The sequence below is a fragment of the Chiloscyllium plagiosum genome, unplaced genomic scaffold (assembly GCF_037043375.1).
Source record: "Chiloscyllium plagiosum isolate Xiang-an unplaced genomic scaffold, Cpla_swu_hap1 HiC_scaffold_1, whole genome shotgun sequence".
NCBI classification, from domain to species: domain Eukaryota; kingdom Metazoa; phylum Chordata; class Chondrichthyes; order Orectolobiformes; family Hemiscylliidae; genus Chiloscyllium; species Chiloscyllium plagiosum.
In genome coordinates this window covers 101,376,610-101,399,874 of record NW_028270139.1, presented here as the reverse complement: position 1 = coordinate 101,399,874, position 23,265 = coordinate 101,376,610, and the positions used below count along the sequence as shown (strand labels likewise).

Sequence of the window (23,265 nt, the reverse complement as noted above, 5' to 3'; positions counted from 1 at the left end):
ATGCTATTTTTCTGTTTTTTGCAGGTGTGTTGAATTCAGCACCACTTCTGCTTCCTGGGCGCCACTTTTTCAATGCAGGTCTGCTAGCAACCAGCGCTGGAGCATTTGTTCCTTATTTGATTGACCCAAGCTATGCAACTGGTATTGCCTGTTTGGGATCTGTACCTGCTCTGTCTGTGGTTATGGTATGTAACAGAAAACAGTCAACAAGTAACACTTGCAAGTAAATAAAAATGATGGCTGAGAGACGTGGCGGTAACTTTGGGAGTTATAGATGTCCCCTGGTCAACCTGCAATAGAAACATACTTGTTTGGGGTGATAATCTTCTTGTAGTAAGGATGAGATTTCTTGTGATTTGTGGCTTTCTTTAAGAATTAAAAGTGGGAAAATGTTCCTGTGCTTGGGGTTATTAGATCCTCCAGGCACAGTGGAAAGTCAGGCCTGTGGAAATTCCGGATAGATCCCCTCCATGTCAATGATTAGATGGAAAATTGAATTGGCTCCATTAGGTACTATCCTGTCCCTCACCCTGTTGCCTTGTTTTTCAGTGGAGAAAAGGGAGAAGGGTAATTCAAGAAACTTCTGTATCAGAGAGATTGAGAGTTCTGGAGGGATTGTAGGGATGGAGGTGGTCATGCAAACAGGTAAGGGGCAATTCCATAGAGGGAGTGAAATGTAACGTTCTTTTATATTTGTCTCCATACAAGAAATCAGTAATGGATAAGCAGAATGTGAACAGGTAGAAGAAACCAAAAACAACATGTATTTACAAAAAAATGTTTGGAATCCTGTGGCTCCTTTATATTGTTGAAATATCTGCAGCAAAATCCTTCCTGCTTACGCCAGGATCATTGTAATCAGTGATCAATATATCAGAAATTGTGTGCCCCTGCAATTTCTATTGGTTTTTAGCTTATAGGGAACACAAGTTCTTCTAGACCCTGACTATACAATTCCACTGACACAGGTATTATTAGATCATGAAATATGTTTTATTATTAGATTCGATTCTCTACAGTGTAGAAACAGGCCCTTCAGCCCAACCAGTCCACACCAACCCTCCGAAGAGTGACCCACCCAGACCCATTTCCCTCTGACTAATGCACCTAGCACTATGGGCAATTTAGCATGGCCAATTCACCTAACCTGCACATCTTTGGACTGTGGGAGGAAACTGGAGCACCCGGAGGAAACCCACGCAGACACAGGGAGAATGTGCAAACTCCACACAGACAGTGACCCGAGGCTGGAATTGAACCTGGGACCCTGGTACTGTGAGGCAGCAGTGCTAACCACTGAGCCACCATGCCGCCCATGAATTGTCCTGAGGCATCAATCGGAAAATAAAAAATCATGTAGATCTTTATTGTGTAGATCATTTTTAGACTCATTTCATGGAAGCTTTCGTTTTCCTTTTGTAAAGTTATGCTTTGTCTGGAGTTATTCTGAATGCTCCAAGTTTGTGTTGTTTGCAGCAGTCTGTTTTTGTGTCATTTTGTATTGGTCCTTTAGGGTGTGACATTAACAGCCACTATTGGTGGTGCTGACATGTCTGTGGTAATCACTGAACTGAATAGTTACTCCGGCTGGGCCCTGTGTGCTCAAGGGTTTCTGCTGAACAACAGCCTCTTAACTATTTTTGGTGCCTTGATTGGGTCTTCTGGTGCTATCCTCTCCTACATCATGTGTGTGGTAAGCAATGTATTTGTGCATGTTTCTACAGACATTTAGCAAACAGGAAAGTTAATGGATGAAAATGCTGAGCAGATGCAAGTTTCAACGTTGCACTGACAACAGCATGTCAACTTTCTTTAATTTTTCATTAAAGCGTAAGAAATAGGTACAAGAGTAGGTCATTGGGCTCTAAGATGCATTTTTGACATTTAGCACAATCATAGCTGTCAACTCCAGGCAACCCCAACCTTACATCCCTTGATTCTCTCGATGCCCAAGAATCTATTTCTCAGTCTTGAATATAATTAACAATGAATCAGCCACAGTTTAAGATATACTAAGATTTGCAACCCTTTGAGTGTACAAATTTCCCCTCAGCTCCATCCTAAATGACTGACTCCTTATCCTGAGACAATGCTCTCTATTTCTAAATCTTGCAACTGTGAAAACATTATGATGGCAGGTCATAGAGATATAGGTTGACGGCACAGAAAAAGCACATTAGATCTGTGCTGCACAAAAACAGCCACTTGACTATTCTAATCCCATTTTATAGCACCTGACCTATAGCCTTCTATGCCAAGGCATTGCATGTGCTCATCAAAATGTTTCTTAAATACTATGAGGATATGTGCCTCTGCCACCCTTACAGGCATTGATTTCCAGATTCCTACCACCTTCTGGATGAAAGATAATTCTCGTCCCATATAAATCTCCTGCCTCTTACCTTAAATCTATGCTCCCATTCTAACAAGGGGAAGTTTATTCCAATTTACCTTATCTGTTCCTACATCTCACTTATGCCCCCCTCAGCCTCCTCTGCTCCAAAGACAACACTCCCCCTTATGTCTACACTATCCTCTTAACCTCTCCAATCCAGACAACACCCTGATAAACATACTCTGCACCCTCTCCAGGGCTATCACATCCCTCCTATACTGTCGATTCCATAACTTCACACAATACTCTAACTGTTGCCTAACCAATTGTTTATACAATTCCAGCATAACGTACCTGCTCTTAAACTCTATACCTCAGTTAGGTTTCCTATGTGCCTTTTTAATCACTTTATCTGCCTGAGTAATTACTTTAATGGACTGGAGGACATGCACATCAAGGTTTCTCTGATCCTTGGTGCTTCCCAGGATCCTCTAGCAGTTTTATATATTTCCATGGATCACATCTCATTCTTCTAAATAATTCAGCCTGCATTCCACTATTCATTTAAATTATGAGGAGAAAGTGAGGTCTGCAGATGCTGAAGATCAAAGTTGAAACTTTATTGCTGGAACAGCACAGCAGGTCAGGCAGCATCCAGGGAACAGGAGATTCGACGTTTCGGGCACAGGCCCTTCTTCAGGAATGAGCAGAGAGTGTTCAGCAGGAGAAGATAAAAGGTAGGGAGGAGGGACTTGGAGGAGGGGCGTTGGAAATGTGATAGGTGGAAAGAGGTCAAGGTGAGGGTGATAGGTCGGAGTAGGATGGAGGCGGAGAGGTCAAGAAGAAGACTGCAGGTCAGGAAGGCGGTGCCGGGCTGGAGGGATCCGGCTGAGACAAGGTGGGGGGAGGGGGGATGAAGAAACTGGTGAAGTCCAAGTTCATCCCCTGCGGAATCCACCACAGATTCACCTGCACCTCCTCCCACATCATCTACTGCATCCGCTGCAGCCGGTGTGGCCTCCTCTATATTGGGGAGACAGGCCGCCTACTTTCGGAGTGATTCAGAGAGCACCTCTGGGCAACCCGGATGAACCAACCCAACCAACCTGTAGCACAGCATTTCAACTCCCCCTCCCACTCCACCGAGGATATGCAGGTCATTGGACTCATCCACCGCCAAACCACAACAACCCGACGGTCGGAGGAGGAGCGTCTTATCTTCCGACTGGGAACCCTCCAACCGCAGGGGATGAACTTGGACTTCACCAGTTTCTTCATCCCCCCTCCCCCCACCTTGTCTCAGCCGGATCCCTCCAGCCCGGCACCGCCTTCCTGACCTGCAGTCTTCTTCTTGACCTCTCCGCCTCCATCCTACTCCGACCTATCACCCTCACCTTGACCTCTTTCCACCTATCACATTTCCAACGCCCCTCCTCCGTCCCTCCTCCCTACCTTTTATCTTCTCCTGCTGAACACTCTCTGCTCATTCCTGAAGAAGGGCCTGTGCCCGAAACGTCGAATCTCCTGTTCCCTGGATGCTGCCTGACCTGCTGTGCTGTTCCAGCAATAAAGTTTCAACTCATTTAAATTATGGCCAATCTGCACCTTAACTAAATCTATTCATGCTTGTTTGATGACAATTTATCAATCACACCTTTGAAATTTTTAGTTGAATGGACTCAATAGCTTGTTGGATAAAGAGCATTTCTGATTTCCACTACCGTTTATGTGAAGAGTGTTTCTAGACAATAAGTTCCTTGTAAGTAGAGTTGCAGGCAGATATGATAGTGAAGAAGGCGTTTGGTATGCTTTCCTTTATCAATCAGAGGATTGAGTATAGGAGTTGGGAGGGCATGTTGCAGTTGTACAGGTCATTCGTAAGGCCACTTTTGGAATATCGTATGCCATTCTGGTCTCCTTCCTATTGGAAGGACTTTGTGAAACTTGAAAGGGCCCAGAAAAGATTTACAAGGATGATGCCAGGGTTGGAGGATTTGAGCTAAAGGGAACGGCTGAATAGACTGGGGCTGTTTTCCCTGGAGCACAGAGACTGAGGTGTTTACAAAACCATGAGGAGCATAGGTAGGAGAAATAGACAAGGTCTTTTCCCTGGGGTTGGGGAGTCCAGAACTAGAGGGCATAGGTTTAGGGTAAGAGCGGAAAGATGTAAAAGGGACCTAAGGGGCAACTTTTTCACACAGAGGGTGGTAAGTGTATGGTATGAGCTGCCAGAAGAAATGGTAGAGGCTGGTACAATTACAGCATTTAAAAGACATCTGGATGGGTGTATGAATAGGTAGGGTTTATAGGGATATGGGCCAAGTGTGGACAAATAGGACTATGTTAGGTTAGGATATCTGGTCAGCATGGATGAGTTGGACCGAAGGGTCTGTTTCCGTGCTGTACATCTCTATAACTCTGTCAGAATTGGTACTTAATTCTAATTTTGAAGTTGTGCTCCATGATCTGTATTCTTCCACAAGATTTGTTCCTTCCCCATGTTTAAATTGATTAATGAGCTTCAAACATTGATGCAGTATGCAGCCATGGATGGGGCTAGAGTATGACATTAGAATTTTCTCTGTGGAATTCATGTCTGTATTTATTTGTAGCAATAGAGGTAGAGCTGGGAGGAATAGTGGCCTCAATTGGATAGTCATCAGGAATGGTTAATACAAGATTCAAATGTTGCATAATGAGCTCCTTTTAAGTTTCAGTTTAAGGCACAAGAGTGCTTTGACTCTGTAACACAGCAAAGCTGGCCTGGGAATCCTGTATTCTAATGCTGAGTGCAGAATGTGAAATGGCGTTGAGATTCCTTTTTCAAATAAAGGACTACGATTGAGGCTGTATACCAGAGTGGTGAGTTATGTGCTAGCACCTGAATCCAGATTCTCCACAGCCAGTCCTTGAACTGTCAGAAAGAAATGTATATTGGAAACCAAATCACTTCTACGCAACAAAAAAGGGAGCTTGAGTTGTTGTTCAACTGAATGAATGAATGAATGAATCAGTGGCACTAATGAAGGGACAGAACTGTTTGAAACAAGACATCATTGGGCACCTGGAATGGTAATGATGGGGAAAGACATTAAATGTAGAAAAGAAAATTACATTTCTTAATTTGCATTCTGAGAATAGGTATTTAAATATCTTTGAAGTCAGTCCCCATAAGAGGTCAACTTTTCAATTAGCTTTTGGATTTATTTTTCTACCTGTGTGTTAGCTATTAGTGATTTATTTAAGGAAGACTGATAATTTATGGCAGAGTCTCTGTTTTATCCTCTCTGTCTTCTTTGTTTCAACAGCCTTCAGACATTGATGAATTGTCCACTTTGAGTCCTGCTCAATTTTATTTTTGGAACCAAACTCTTTCCTGCAGTTAACTGTATTGGTCGTCCCATTTACATACAGTCAGTATAGTTCAGATTCTCAAGATGTGCTTTTGTAGTCAATGAATTATATTTGAAGTTTAATCGCTGTTTATGTAAAATTGCTCTGACCTGAATCATAATCATTTTAAGTTTGTTTACTTTAAATATCGTTTTAATCATGCAATACTATCTTGATGCACTTTTAAAAACTTAATAAGGATATGTTTGCCATGGTTTTCCATTTAATGAATTTATGAAAATATCTCATTGCTCACCTTTGACCCCTTTGCTAACTTTGCTACTCAGTAATTTTGGGTCAGCTGTTGTGTAATCTCTTTAGCTTAGCCTTTTTCCTGTCTAGCACCCTCATTATTGACCCTTCATTAGCCTTTACTGGTCTTCGTGGAACCAGCAATCTATTTTCTAGTTTTTTTGATTTTTGTCACGGCCCCACTTCATTGCCCAAAATTAAATCCAGCAGTTTTCTTTCTCTCTGTGTCATAAACATACTGATCCTGCCATTAGTTCTAGTTGTATTTCAAAAAGCATCACTATATGTTTACATGGCTAAAATTACAATGTTAATGCTTTGATGTACTGTCATAGCTTTGAACTGTCTGCAGTTTCCCCCCACTGTCTCATTTTCACAATTTGGTGACCAAGCATTACTCCATCTATACAAGTCCTCTCTTAGTGCAAATATCTGTATTTGCTGTGGAATTATTCATCAATGCTGCTTTGTTCAACAAGGTAACTCACAAAACATTAAGTAATAACATAAGAGCCCATGGTGTTGGAGGCAGTATATTGGCATGGAATATAAATATTCCATGTATATTGGCATTGGCATGGAGAATTGACTTACGGGCAGGAAACAGCGAGTGGCGAAAGGAGTCCTTTTTCAGGTTGGTGACCTGTGACCAGTGGGACATTCCACAGAGATCAGTGCTGAGACCGCTACTGTTTACAATATATTAATGACTTGGAGGAAGGAAGTGAATGCACTGTAGCCAAATTTGCAGATGACACAAAAATAGTGGCAAGGACAGACAATGAGAGGTCTTACAAACAGTTTACAGAGGGATAATGATAGTTGAAGTAAGTGGTGAAAAGTTGGCATGCAGAGTTTAAAGGAAAATGTGAATGGAGAACATGAGAACAACTATGATTTAAATAGAGAATAACTATATAAAACTGTAACATAAAGAGATGTGGGCGAACTTGTGCACAAAACACAGAAGGCTAGCACACAGTTGCAGTAGGTGATCAGGAAGGCAAATGAAATGGTGGCCCTTATTTCAGTGGGGTTGGAGTATAAGGGCAGGGAAGGCTTACTGCAACTGTACAGGGGGCTGTGGAGACCACATCTGGACTACTGTGAACAGTTTTCATCCCATTATTTAAGGAAAGATATATCACTGGATGGCGGCAGAACTGAGAAGATTTCTGAGGATGGTCTCGGTATATCTTATGGATTGTCTTATCAGCAAAGACAAAACAAGTTGGGGCTGTGCTTGCTAGAATTTATAAGAATGAGAGATGATCTCATTGAAACATATAGGATTCTTAACAGATTTGACATGGTAAATGCTGAGACGATAATTCCCCTCATTGGAGAGTCTAGGACCAGAGGCGCAGTCTCAAAATTAAAGGGTGCCACTTTGAGACTGAGATGAGCAGGAATTTCTTGTTTCAGAACATTGTGTGTCTTGGAACTTCTTGCCACAGAGACCTATGGGTGCAGAATCCTTGTGTATATTTAAGTCTGAGATAGATTCTTGATCAGTACAGGAATCAAATGTTCTGGAGAAAAGACATGAAGAGGGTGTGAGGAATGTCGGATTAGCCATCATCCTGTTGAATGATGGAGCAGGCTCAAGGGGTCGAGTGGCCTACTCCTCCTATTTTTTAAGGGGGTTTTATGAACTTTCTTTTCATCCTGCCTCATCCTAAAATATTGTAACCAGGAATATTACATTCTCCGATTTGTCCCTCACCATTGTAACCATTTTTCAAGTTGTGTTTGAGTGCTTTGTGCATTCACATTTCAACTGTTTATTGTCAAGCTCAGTACAGACATTTTGTAATAGGAGCTTTCAGTGAATATTTTAAAAAATTGAACACCATCGAGATGTTAGGACGACTGCAGGAAATCACGTGTCTTTTGGCATTTGGACTATAGATGGTATCAAGGTTCTGACAAATATCCTGATTGAAATGAACATAGATGAGTTTGCATCACATCCATTTGTGGAATTCATACTTTAATTGTCTAACTGTGGTTCACCAACTAAAGGTTACATATTGTCTGTCTGGACTCAAAAACCCAAGTCCAGTTTCACTCCGTGCCTTACAGTGGCCTGCCTCATCCAAACTGGGCTGTGGTCAGCTTCAGAAATGTGAATCCACACAACAGGATGTGGAACTAACACGAACACAACAGTTCATTTGCAGAAAGACCTTGAAGTTTTGAAAAGTTACTTCATGCGACAGCCATCTTTTTGTCTGTTTTTAAAAAATCAGACAGAACTATAAATCACATGCCAGTATGTGAACGAGACTCTGAGACTAGTTGCAGGTCATCCAGCAGCCAAGGTACTTTACCTGTTCTAGTTTCAAAGTTCACCTGACACCCAAACTCTTAGATATTCAATAATAAGAAACTTCACAACCTGCTGTGAAAGCTTCACTTTATATGATCTTCATTTCAACTTAAAATCATCAAACCCATTCAAGAAACAACAGGTCAGTCATGTGGCCGACTGGAAATTGTAAATCAAAGACTGAATTAACTGTAATCTGTAAAATACAAAATCTTTCACTCTGTTCAGTCATCATTGTGTATGTGAGACTGACTTGCCGAAATTGTGCTAAATCAGGTGGGTGAGAGTAAGTCACTTCCTTTGTTTTAAAACCTCAAAGGTTTACTGCTGAACATTTTAATCGGCATACTCACTGCAAAGGTAAGGAAAATTAATACCTCTTTCATCACAAAGTAACTGATTGTGGGTGATAAGAGAGTACATATATTCTGCTTGTGATGGAATTGGGGTCAGTCCTCAGAATTTAAATCCTTTGGAGCAAATGAACCAAAAAAAATGGTTGTTGTTGAGAAAAATAACATAGCACAAATTGTTGAGATAAATATGAAAGGAACTGCAGCAGTTTTAGACCTGACCACCTTCAGCTGTTTCATCAGTGACCTTCCCCCCCCCCCATCATAAGGTTAGAATTGGAGATGTTTGCTGATGATTACAAAATGATAAGCACCATTCCTGTTTCCTCAGATACTGAAGGAGGCCATGTTTAAACACAGCAGTACCTGTACAATATCCAAGTTGGGCTGACAAGTAGCAAATAGCATTCGTGTCACATATGTTCCTAGCAACGACCATCTCCAATGAGAGAGAATCTTTCTATCAGCCCATGATGTCACTGGCATTCCCATATCAATATCCTGGAGGTTACCATTGTCCAGAAACGGAACTCAACTAACCATATAAGTACTGCAGCTGCAAGAGTAGATCAGAGGCTAGTAATCCCACAGCGAGTGACTAATGTTCTGACTTCTTAATTTCTGTCTATAAACTACAAGAGACAAATCTGGAGTGCTGTGGAATAATTTACACTTGCCTAAATGAGTGCAGCTCCAATAACAATTAAGAATCTTGACACCTTTCAGGACAAAGCAACCCGCCTGATAGGTATTACACTTCTCAAACATCCATTCCCTCCACCACTCAGAAGCACAGCCGGTCAGGCAGCATCCAAGGAGCAGGAGGGTGGACGTTTCGGGCATAGGTCCTTCCATCAGGAATGAGGCTTGTGGGTCAAGGGGGGGCTGGAAGATAAATTGGAGGGGGCAGATGCTGGGGGGAGTGGGAAAGTAGCTGGGAATGCGATAGGTAGATGAAGGTGGGGGTGAAAGTAATAGGCCAGAGAAGAGGGTGGAGTTTGGGAGACAGTACGCCAACTTGTGGAATGTTTCAGAGAACATCTCTGGGACACCACCAACCAAACCCACTGCCCTGTGGCTGAATACTTGAAACTCCCCCTCCCACTCTCCCAAGGCCAAGTAGGTCCTGGGCCTCCTCTACCGCCAAACCCTAACCACTCATGCCTGGGATCCTCCAACCCCATACGATCAATGTGGATTTCACCAGGTTTCCAATTTCCCCTCCGCACACCTTATCTCAGATCTAACTTTCCAACTCGGCACTACCCTCTTCAACGATCCTACCAGTCCATTTTCTTCCCCACCTATCTGCTCCACTCTTCTCTCCAACCTATCACTTTCACCCCCACCTTCACCTACTTATTGCAACCTCAGCTACCTTCTCCCCTGCCCACTCCCCTCCCATTTATCTTTCAGCCCCCTTGGCCCACAAGCCTCATTCCTGATTATGCCCGAAACATCAACTTTCCTGCTCCTTGGATGGTGCCAGACCGGCTGTGCTTTTCCAGCTCCACACTCTTCGACTCTGATCTCACTTTCTATTACTCAGGAACAGCAATGTGTACCATCTGCAGAAATTGTCCAGTGCTTCTTAGAGACCACTTTCCAAACTCCCTTATGAACACTCCAGAATGACAGGGACTGCAGATACGTAGGAGCAGCACTTCCTATGAATTCGCTCCAAGCCATTCACCACCCTGACTTGGAAATATATCACTGTTACTTCAGTGTTACTGCATCTAAATCCTGGAACTCCCTCCCTAATGGCACAATGGGTCTACTTTCAGCAATGGACTGACCTACAACAATGGACTGTAGCGGTTTCAGACGGCAGCTCACCACCACTTCTCAAGGGAAACCAATGATGAGCATTGGATGCTGATCCATTCAGTGATGTCCATGGCCTGTGAATAAAGAAAAAACAATATTTGTAAATACCAAGATTGCACCATAAAATGGCTCATTTTGACATAAAAGCTTTGAGCAACAGGATTACTTAACCTTGGTGAAAAGAGTGCACACAATGATAGAACAGCTATAATGCGTAACTAAGCAATAGAATTTAATATATAGCATTCTGACATGAAGCCCAAGGTACTAAAGATATTTGATAAACTTCTTAGCCTCAGCCAGAATCAAAGCAGCTAGAGGTTCTGGGAATAAAAAAAGGCAAAAATGTACCTCAAGAAGTGGAGGCTGGAGTTTGAGTTTCCAGCAAGTGGGAACTAGAGAAGGAATGAGAGAGAAAGCAACCTCCCAGCTGGAGAAGCTTGAGAAGGAATTCCAAGTGCAATTAAATGGGGACCTGAGATAGACTGAAGCAACATGGGAGAGCTTGACTTTAGCTAGTTGTGAGGTCTTGGGGGAGTGCTAAAATACCAGAGCTTAGAGATAAGCTTTGCTTTGTGAAGTTATTCAGTCTGGGTAAGCTTGTACCAAGCTTACCCAGACTGAGGGTAGACCTATTACTTGGAAGTGACTTACTAGGTTCTGTGTCCAGAGGGTACAAAGCATTTCACAAAGAATGGGGAAACAGAAGGGAAACAGCAAAACACTACTTAGCCAAAAAGAGCTGAGGAAATCCATAAATTCAGAGGAGTGGCAGGGCAGGAAGGATTAGGGAACTGAAGGAAAGGCAATAAAGAATCGAGAAGGCTAGGTAAGAACCGACTGAATTTCAGGTGCCCCTCAGTCTAAGAGGATAGAACCCCAAAAGTTCAGAAGCCAAGGCCTGGCCTATAAAATTGAAAAAGAATTAAGGGTCTGAACCAGTGGTCTGGTTAGCAGATAGCTTCTCTCAGGAATTGTCAAGGAATAGGGGAACTTCCCAAACTAGACAACAAAGGTGATGCCTTGCCCAGTTAAAGTTCCTTAGGGGAGTCCAGCGGAAATTAGAAGCCGCCTATTGGCAGGAGTCTCTCAGGAAACATGGGGCACATTAAGGACAAGTACAGCCCTAAGGTGAAGGGAAAAGAAGCATCAGCTTACCCAAAGGTGTGCTGCATTTTCAGAAGCTACGAGAAAATGAAATTGTCCACTAAACCATCACAGGGTCAGATTCAAGACATACACAGTGCTTCACTTTCTGAGTCCACTGAGGACAAGGTACAGAATCATCTGAGGAACAAAAGCCATTGACAGAGTGCAGAAACCATGGTTAGTGGAAGCATCCATGAAAGGGTTAAGAGCTTTACATGCAGCATATCAAAACAGGCAGAGGCATTTACATTGGACTGACTTGGGAGCAGACCTTGAACGTGTGAAATCTGAGCCCACCATATGAATCAGTGTGGAATTTGAACTCCCCTCAACCACTAAAAGCCTTGTGAATCATCGGTCTGTTGGTAATACAGTCTCTGAAACCTTACATACAGATATCAATGAACCGCCACGAGAAAAAAACACAATTTGAGATTTAAAGAAAGAGGGTAATTAACAGTACTAGATTCCTGCTTGACTGTCAGAATATGTGCAGAATGGATGAGTTTATTTCCTTTGGCTTCACAGGGAAACTCCATTCAGAGTTACCCACTACAGACAAGTCATATTATGAATTGTCAATCCATACTTATAAAAATTGGACACCAAGAAACTTAAGTGGTCTGATGTTAGTCATGTGACTTTGGCATTTGGACCATAGACAATGTCAAGCTTCTGGCAAAAACCTATTTAAAATGGAGAGAAGTGAGGACACCTCACAGCCATTTATGGAATTCACACATTGCATTATTTAAGGGTACCAATACCTAAAGACTGTGGGTTTTCCAGACTGTTTCACATTCGACCAAATAGAAGACCAGAACTCAATGACCATTATCGACTTCCCATGATATCATGATGGACTCCCTCATCCAAACTAGACTGAGTGGGTCTCAAAAATGTTAACCCGCAACACAAGATGTGGAATAAATGTGAACACAGCACTTCATTTGCACCCAACCTTGAATTTGAATTGAATTGAATTGAATTTATTGTCATGTGTACTGAGACAATCATTTTGTTTGTGTTAAGAGATTGGCTAAGTGCTGTTTGCAGGTAAAGCAAGCAAAACCACTTTCCATTCCAAAACATATTAATTTTGGGCAGAAAAGGAGCACATACATTGTTATTTTGATCCTTATTCTTGTTCCTCCCTTCTCATTTAATGTATTTGATGTCCTTTGGTCCTTCTATATCCAGGCTTTCATTTCCCGCAAGCCTTACAGCCTTCCTCTTGCTTTCTATCTTTCTGTTTCTATTCCAATAACTTTATGTTGACTGGTTGCCCCTCTGTGTTCTCAGACATAGGCATGTTCTTGCGAGTTGTAGTTTAGGCTAGAACTTACAGTGGTCAAACATAAATACACTTTCTGTGGCCTGGGGCAGAATATTTGTTCCAGTATAAGTGCAAGGACAAAAGTGGGCAACCATATAATTTCACATCACTGACTGGCATGCTCGGTTATTGGCATTATATTGCCTCTGGGCTATTTTCCACCCACAGGACTGTAACACGTGACTCCCTGGTTCCAGAGCAGAGATCCAGCAGTGCACACTGCCACTGTTGCCCTCCACAATGGTGGCCTAGCAGTTATGTCCAATTCTAAATTCAAAATTTGGAATTTAAATTTGCTTGGAGGTGCCCTCTATCTTTTTTTTGTATCTGGAATGGTGGATTGCAGCTCCTTCCATAGTTGGCAGTCTCCTGTCAGACTTCAGCTTCCAATGCACCCACCCCTGCCGTCCTTAGTAGAGGTATGAGTGTCCAGTGAAACCTTCTGTGAAAATGCTGCTGGGTGACTATTCCTGACACAATGCTGGCTTAGGAGAGCCATTTGCACCCAAAGTCCCACATAAAACTTCCCTCTGTTTACAAAATCAAGGATTTAAATAACGTCCTGGCTTTCAGAGCATCTGAGATCTGCATTTTGTGACAAAATGTTTATGTCACCTCCTTAGGAACTTGCATTCTTTTCTCATTTAAGTGACTTAAGCAAATGTGAATCTTAAGCAACACAAGTGCAGAGAGTGTTTCTACAAGATGATCTGACTCAAAACCTTGAAATTTGACATATTTTCTGTCTTCTGCTTTCTTTTGTTTTTCAGAGGTTTAGAAAGATCTTATTTCCTCACCCCCATAAAGAATCTGGAAATATATTTGCCAGACCAATTTTAGGCAAATTATTGCAAGAAATGTATATTATGTTGCAGTTATTAAAAATTACCACAGGGAGACAGACTGCTGTTGCTGTAAATATCCCAGTGCACTGATTTAACAAGCAGCTTTTCCTCTTTTTAAAGTCTCTGTTGTTTCAATTCTGTTGTCTCCACAAAATTCTTATAAAGCTACCAAGTAAATTCCTGTGCTGAACTGAAGCAGCAAAAGAGGAAGCGAATCAAATGTGACAAAACTTATTACATAAAGTTTTTTATTTGTAGGCCATGAACCGCTCTCTGGTTAATGTGATTGTTGGTAGTTACGGCACTTCATCTACTGGCATTGGTAAACCCATGGAAATCAAAGGCACTCACACTGAAATCAGTGTGGACCAAACAATTGGGATGATCAGCAATGCCAACGATATCATCATTACTCCAGGTCAGTGTTTAGAGGAAAAGTAAACTTTTTTTTCTGAGGATGCTTAAAGAAGAAACTTGGGATTTAAAGTTGGCTTGGGAGGTTTGAAATTCCTGTGGTCAATGACCATGCTTTTGGATGACTTTTTAGATCTGTCATTCCTGCTTTGTGTAGAAATACCATGTGTAACTGTGCAAGAGACCTTTTCAAATTTTAAATAACGTTGCACATGATGTTTACCACGTTGGGTTTGCCCCATTTCCTTTGGTTTTACTTGGAATTCATTCAACAGCATTCAAAGACAAAATAGTTTTCAGTTTTGACTTTTATTGAATGTTTATCTTCTGTAAAAATGTCACGAGGCTGGATTTAATGTAGGATGACATGGGTCTCAGAACTAGTTAGAAAATAGTTGGGAGGTGCACACCGATTCATCAGGAAGGCTTAACCAGGTTTAGTAGGGTAATGAGGGCGCCCCTGGGATTTCGGACCCCAAAGGAAGGTAGACCCCTCCATCCCGCCTGGAGATTCCGAACAATCTTCATTGATGGCAGCATCACTGTCAGCCATGGTACTGCAAGTATTGCTGCAGAGTCTTTGCCATGGCTTGTAGCTGGATCCTTCGATGCAGGTGAGTGAAGGAAGGATGGAGCGGATCTGGGGGAGGAGGAGAAGGTCTCAGATAGATGCGTATCAGAGAGTGAGGGGAAAGCAGGGAGGTCAGATGAAGGGGGAGCGGTGTGAATTCCAATGTCTGCAACCCAGGCTCCCCTCCCTTGCTCATGCTGATTGGCTATCGGATGTGAAACAAGAAACCCCCCTCAATAAATCACTTGGAAATCTGGTAAGGTTTGGTAGGTGATCATTTCAATATATTCCTGGGAAAACAGTGCACCTCCCATTAATCCCTGAACCATGGGTAAATTGCGGGAGGTTCAGTTGGTTATCAAGCCAGCCTCTGGGTGCTGTCCTGACACAATCTGGCCCTCGTCATGTTGGGAAGCTGGAGGCCAGCTATGAAATTCTAGTCAGTCTTCGTATTTTTAGCAATGCTTTTAAGGAGTTAAATTATTTCCCTGGCGCTGCACCCGCACCGGCCAAAACAATTGCATTGGGAAGAAGGTCAGTAGACCAGCACACAGGTTGGCCTTGTAACTTATGAGCCCTGTTCACCTAATTCCTGACATTGGCAGGATCTATCGCTCAGCCTGTATTATAGCACTTGTTCTATATCGTCAATAGTTCCCTCTTCAGCAAGCAAGCCGAACTGAGCAAGTGACATTTTCACATCAGCCCCTTCTTTCCTGTGACTTTATTGAAGGAAGTTTATCTGATGTCATCAGATTGACATACAGCCTCTACCGCAATTAAGTGCCCCCAGCCACCATATTTCTGCCAGCATTAGACCGGAGTGAATTCCAGCCATGAATCCTGGAATACAATTGACAATTTCCTTCGGAGCTGTGTCAATTGGTCACCACAACTCAGGGAAAAAAACATTTCTTACCTCCAGAGTTTCCAGCGTCCTCCACCAAGGATTTGATGGACCATTGGAAAGACCTCAAGGGAAATGACCCTGCATAATAATGCAAGGAATAGGAGATAGGAAGTCCAGCAGAAGCTGGAAATATTTGTAAAGAACATAAATAAAATCTCTTATAATCCATGCTTAAGGATAACTTAGGCCTCTACTGAAGCATAGCATTCTCAACTGGGAGAGTCAACTGGAAATAGCAGTCTCAGCTGATGTACACATTTCAGTTGCCAGTATTCAGATATCTCCTTCTCTATATTTATCACTCAAATAATATTGCTATGTCAGATTGTTTTGTAAATACGACACTGCTATTTGTTAACTTTGCTGTGCATAAGCTGGCTGCCATGTTTCTTATGTTCCGACAGTGAATACGTTTCAACAAGTACTCATTTTGTTGTGAAACACTGTAACATTTTAGGTTCATGGAAGGTGCAAAGCAAATACATGTCTTTTTCAGTTTCTACTTGGCGCGTTATTTTTCTTATTTTAAACCAATCCATCCATCTTATATTGGGAAAATGTGATTATGCTACTTTCCTACTTTTTTCTGGCTGACTAATCAAACATTAAATCAAGTGAATGAGAACCAATTTTAGGCGTGTATTGAACAGCTGAAGCTTCACTATGGTTGGCATCTGACCCAGACTCCAGAATAGTTTAAGAGCCGCGAGGTTTTGCTGCAGCTCTACAAGTCCCTGGTGAGACCACACTTGGAATATTGTGTCCAGTTCTGCTCGCCCTACTATAAAAAAAGATACAGAGGCTTTGGAGAGGGTGGAAAGAAGGTTTATCAGATTGCTGCCTGGACTGGAGGGCTTGCCTTATGAAGAAAGGTTGAATAAGCTCGGACTTTTCTCTCTGGAGAGAAGGAGGAAGAGAGGAGACCTGATCGAGGTGTACAAAATAATGAGAGGAATAGATAGAGTCAATAGTCAGAGACTTTTCCCCAGGGCAGGATTGACTGGTACGAGAAGTCATAGTTTGAAGATATCAGGAGGAAGGTATAAAGGAGATGTCAGAGGTAGATTCTTTACACAGAGAGTTGTGAATGTATGGAATGCGTTGCCAGCTGTGATGGTGGAAGCAGAGTCATTGGGGACATTTAAGCGACTGCTGGACATACACATGGATAGCAGTGAGTTGAGGGCTGCGTAGGTGAAGTTACTATATTTTACATTAGGATTAAATCTCGGCACAACATTGTAGGCCAAAGGGCCTGTTCTGTGCTGTACTTTTCTATCTAATAGGACAACCTTCAGGAGCGTGCCTCACACTGCGCATGGGGTTTGTTGCAGGTGCTGTGCAAGGAGGTTGGTGCAATCTCCAAGTGAGTTGAAAATGTTGTTACCAGTGCTGTTAGCATTAGCAGACAGTCCGTTGTTAGTAGGGGTTTTTCCCTAATATGAAAATCTAAACATCACATCGCTAATTGGAATTTTACACATTCATGCATGTATATAGATGGAGTTTGGTTAACCCAGCTGCTCGACAGCTGGTTTTCAATGTAGAGTGATGCCAACAATGTGAGTTCAATTCCCACACTGGCTGAAGTTACCACAAAGGATTTTCCTTTTCACCCTCTCCGTTGTGTGAGGTGTGGTGACCCTCAGGTTAAACCACCATCAGTTATCTGTCTCTAACAGGAGAGCAGTGCCTATAGTCTGCTAAAACTATGGCAAATTTACACTTTACCTTTACATGTATATAAACTCAAACTCTGTTGTACTTGGGCAAAAGACAACATGAAGGAGCAGGTTAATTCAAATGATAGAATCATAGAAAAATCTGAGATTTTCAGCTGTATAACTTATCCTAAAGCTGTTCTTCTTCAGAAATCAGGCATCTCGAACTCAGGAAGGTAATATGAACAGGGTGAGCAGAGTTTAAAAAATTTTAATAATGTGCCTTCATCTCAATCTTCAATTGCACTATTTGCAGGCAATTTTAAAACATTTGAAATATTGTTTTGATAAATATAAAGACTTGTAAGTGAAAAAGTAATCTTAACCGAATGATGAAAATGCCCTCACCTATGGAGTTTAAATGATTGGAGAGTATGATAAGCAGTTGTACTTTAAATGTAACCAAGTATCTACTGTTTGTGTTGGCACATCATTTGAAGTTCAACTTCGGGTTAGGCACAGAGTTGTTGACTATGAAATGTCGGAAGGACCACTTGTAGACTGAATCAGACGTGCCTACAGATGGCTTATGTTTGGTCTTCATTCTGGTTACGTTGCTTTTGCTGTATTGATTCTTTAACCCCTTATATTGATAACCAGTTTGGATGAGAAGAAACTATCAGGCAAAAATCATGTGTTCATTCAGACTTTTAAACCCCAAATTGTGAGTAAACCTTTTCAGATGAAAACCTCACTAATGCGAATTAATTTTTATAACAATTATGTAACGGTATGTTAGCAATCCCCACTTTAAGAAACCAAGACTTACAAATAGAGAGGTGGGACAAATCAGCAGCGCTTCACCAGAGACTCTCAGTGATGATGTTATCCAGTCATGGTGACAAAACGTCTATAAACAAACCTTCCAGCTCAGCGAGCTAACTTATATAGTTAGCGGTATGTAATTCAAGATATTCAACTGTATAATGGAGGATATGCAGGTGTGTCAAGTGCTGTATCATGGAATACAGAAATTCCAAATTGAGGCATGGTCAGTTCTGTACTAGTTGGCCCTGATAGTGAGGAAAATGAGAAAGAGAGCTTTCTATAGGGAGGAAACAAAAGCATTGTTAATTAAGTCATGATTTCTCTCATTTATTCTGGTCATATCCGATTCAACCAAATCATCAACATATGGGACCTTATTTTCTTTGATAATTTTATCAGCAGAAAAGCAAAAAGAACAATATGAACCCATTAACCATGTATTTGTCCACAGACTTTGGGGACAACTCCACTCAAAAATCGGTTATGAAAATTTAGTATTTTTCTTGTTAAGGATTTTCTTGTGAGCGATTTGTACAAAGTTACACAGGAAGATATAAATGGAAAGATGAATTTTGAACACCAGGTCAGACATGTTTTAGTCCGTTGAATGAAAACTACAATTTTGAGCATTACTAAAGGTTTTAGGGCAGAGATGTTTTTTGGCATAAGACTGTAGCAGCAACTGTTGGGAACTTCAGTTCAGCAGGAGATTGCTGTTTTAGATTACTTACAGTGTGGAGACAGGCCCTTCGGCCCAACAAGTCCACACCAACGCGCAACCCACCCAGACCCATTCCCCTAAATTTACCCCTTCATCTAACACTACGGGCAATTTAGCATGGCCAATTCACCTAACCTGCACATTTTTGGATTGTGGGAGGAAACCCATGCAGACACGGGGAGAACGTGCAAACTCCACACAGAGAGTCGTCTGAGGCGGGAATTGAACCCAGGTCTCTGGCGTTGTGAGGCAGCAGTGCTAACCACTGTGCCACTGTGTCGCCCACTTGCATATTGTGCTAGCAAGGGACATTGGAAGTGCAGGAGCTACCAGAATAAACAATTGTAAATAGGGAATAAAAGAAAGAGAATTACAGGATAGCACAATGGGATTTCAATGACTGATGGAGGTCAGAGACAGGAGGGGCTGCTTTTGAAGAACGCTACTTTTGCAACGTTAGAACAGTTTGAAAACCCTTACTGACACTTATTATTCACTTTGACGTATGAATTGTAAAGTGAACAAATTGATGATTGATTTTGATTTGATTTATTTTAGTCATGTGTACCTAAGTACAGTGTAAAGCTTTGTTTGCAAGCAGTACATGCAGATCATAGCAAACGAGAAATACAGATCATAGGGTGCTTAGACAGAATGAGGCACTGCACAGGAGGTGTGTGAGGCAAGATTAGTGTAACAAGATCTACATTTTTTGAAGTTAGAGGGTCCACTGATTAGTCTAATATTGAATCAAAGGTTGTATATGCTTAATCATGCTAGATTATTTGTATCCGTGATTACAAGTTCAAAATAGTTGCAGGAAAATTAAAATGGCTACAACAATGATTACAGTTGTAACGTTTTGAGAAAGAGAGATAAAAGTAATAATCTAAGAAACAGCTGCTTGGTTACTGGAGCGTTAGGATTCTGAAATATGTTCCAACCAGTTGTACAGTCATCCAAAGTGGTCATTCTTGTTGATTGCCACCTCTACCTTTGAGGTTCACTTCAAGCTTTTGATAATTAGTCAGATTCTCCTTAGAGATGCTTGTTCCAGTTTTCACTATCGCTTGGCTGCACTAGTTGTGTCTCGCCCCCTGCAGCAAAAGTGTCAGAGTTTCATGGAATTGGGAATACTCCGTGGATAATTAAAATAATGGGTGGGACCTTCCGTGGCCAACAGATCCCATTTTTCTTAGCAGTCGGTGGGGAATGATTCACATAGGCTGGAACCCAAACTCCGGAAGGATTCGAACATAATGCTGAGTTCAAACAGACTTCATTTTGTCCTAACCCACAATGTCGGAAACACAAATTGAGAAAGTAAAAATAATAGGAAATATTGTTCAAGTTTCATGATCTGAAGTATTTTAAACCACCACTCTTGCAAAATGAAAATAACTCAGATTAAGCCTTCTTGAGAGTTAAATAAAACCCTCTACTGCACTACTTAACAAGAATGATCGCAGGGAGGAAGGGCTTGGGTCTGTACTCAGCAGAGTTTAGAAGGATGAGGGGAGATCTAATTGAAACTTACAGAAAACTGAGAGGCCGGAATACAGCTGATGTGGAGATGTTTCCATTAGTACGACCCGAGGCGCAGCCTTGGGATGAAGGGTGTCACAGTGGCTCAGTGATTAGCACTGCTGCTTCACAGTACCAGGGACCCGGGTTCGATTCCAGCCTCGAGCGACTGTGTGGAGTTTGCACATTCTCCCCTTTCCTCCCACACTCCAAAGATGTGCAAGTAGGGTGAATTGGCTAAGCTAAATTGCCCACAGCGTTCAGGGATGCGTAGACTAGGTGCACCGGCCAGGGGAAATGTAGAGTAATACGGTAGGGTAATGGGTCTGGGTGGGATACTCTTTGGAGTGTCGGTGTGGACTTGTTGGGCCGAAGGGACTGTTTCTATACTGTAGTAATTTTAATTCTAATTAATACTTGATTGACATACCATCTGACGTAGGTTAGAAAAGAAAATGCGTCTTTATTAACATATTGTACAGGACATTATTGTTTCAAAGTAAATGCTTGGCTGAGTTTCAAAAAGCCACAATCATCTCAGCAGAAGACTCTGACTTTACAGTTTAAAGGACTGTAAAAGAATTAAATGTAGTTGATATGGGATCTGAATAGAAATTTGTGTTCAGAAGAGATTAGAGCCACTTGAGATTAAAGATGTTTTAGATCATTGAATGCCAGTTTGTAACAATGTCTAGTGTCCATGAACTGTAATAGATTTTTAGAAATTTAATGTTTTTATCTCCACATGATTCCTGAAGTCTGCTGATGACAGATCGTGGTTGAGGGCTATGGAGGTAGCATGGATGATATGAAAGGGGGTTGGGTATGCCTTGGTGCATGAATTGACATGGAGATGGAATGAAGGTTATGAGGGGCACTGGGGGTTGGGTGGGAGGTGATGGGCCAGAAGACCATTAGGTATAGGGGCAGAATTAGGTCATTCAGCCCATTGAGTCGGCTCCGCTATTTGATAATGGCTAATATGTTACCCAGCCGCATTCTGTCTTCTCCCTGTAACCTTTAATCCCCTTACTAATGAAGAACCTAACTATCTCTGTCTTAAATTACCTCAGTGACTTTGCCACAGGAGGCCATGAGTTCCACAGCTTCACCACCATCTGGCTAAAGAAATTCCTCCTCATCTCAGTTATATACAGTCATCCCTTTACCCTGAAGCTGTATCTCGGGTCCTACTAGTGGAAATATCTCCACATCCGCTGTATTCAGGCCTCTCAGTTTTCTGTAACTTTCAATCAGATCTTCCCCCATCCTTCTAAACTACGCTGAGTACAGACTCCTTCCTCCCTGAGATCATTCTTGTTAACCCCCTTCAAAAACGTTCCAAGGCCAGCATACTCTTCCATAAGTAATCCTGACTGTTCCAATTTAATATCATTAATCAGGTTGCCATTGTGATGCATTTACAAGTGTTTGAATCTACGTCTATTAATACATAGAACCCTGCTTTATGTAGGGAAAAAAGAAATAGTACGATTGCCCCTTTTTGTAATGTAAAAAGGAGCCATGGACACTGTGAATGCCTACTGCATTTCCAAAGGCAACTTGCTGACTAATGAGAATCTACCTGTCTGACTGAGAATTAATTTTAACTGCTAACTGTTCCTGCTGCCAGTGATGGCCCAAACAATCAGTGCTTTCTACTTATCCTGTCTAAATTTGTGACCCTTCCTGAAGTCTGTTTCTTGTAATCTACTCCTGATGAGTGTGAGAAAAGTTTTGACTTCTTGTTTCCTTCTGTAAAGTAACAAACTAAGTAAAAGAGTTTTTTTTATTGTCCTGCATCACATTCTTGAACTCCTTCGTGGAACAAACTTTGCATGCTTCAAAGGTAGGAAGTTTCATTACAGACTCCAGTGTATTGTGGTGGTTTTTAACCACAGAATTAGATGTGGAGTCAGGGAGAACGAAGAGGTTAAGAGCTCAGTGTAGCCACTGCAGCCAGGGAATAAGTGTGTGTGGTTTTTATTACCCAGTTTTCCATGAGAATTGCAGTTCTATTAGCCTACATTGGTAACTGCTATTTGATTTGATTTTGAACTTTTATAATTTGATTTAAGCTTTATTGTCACATGCACTATTGGTTAACATTTTTCAAAGAAATTGCTTTGATTTTTAAAAAAATACTTCTAGATAACTGACACTTTTTTTTCAGAATAGAATAATGGATGACTAAATATATTAAAAGCAATTATTGCACTTTTAATCCAGTGTTTGAGTTCAAGTATAACAGCATGTGTTTAATGTTGTTTTCTATCCTCCATCCTATGAATTGTGATTTTATTTGCATATATCATAGATTTGATCTGTTCCCCTAGATGAGAGCTCAAGCAACAGATGACTGTTCATTTAGTCATCATTTGTGGTCTCCAAACCTTCTGTCACCAGAGTGCACTTTTAGGCTGTGTTTTTCTTTGTACATTATGCTAATAAAATTGTGTTGCACAAGATTGCATGTAATCACAGTTTAATCAAAATTTGGAAATCCTTGTTTTGCCCTCATGAGATCTTATCATACCAATCTTGGAAAACCATAGAGTATCAATGTTTAAATATCTTCTCCTTTTGTTGAAGTTATTAAGCAAGTTCCTGAACTAACAATGAACAAGTGAGTAATCACACTGAATACAATACAATTGGTTGGAGTCATATCTTGAACAAAGGAAGACGGGTTTGCTTGTTGAAGGTCAATCATCTCAGTCCCAGGACATCTCTGCAGGAGTTCCTCAGGGTATATTGCCTTAGACCTGACCATTTTCAGCTGCTTCATCAATGGTCTTCCCGCCATCATAA

At 41.5% G+C, this 23,265-nt stretch overlaps 1 pseudogene; it reads left to right on the top strand.

Annotated features, from left to right (window-relative positions):
* Window positions 1–23,265, top strand: part of LOC122554919 (NAD(P) transhydrogenase, mitochondrial-like) — a 242,989-nt pseudogene that overhangs the window by 116,300 nt on the left and 103,424 nt on the right.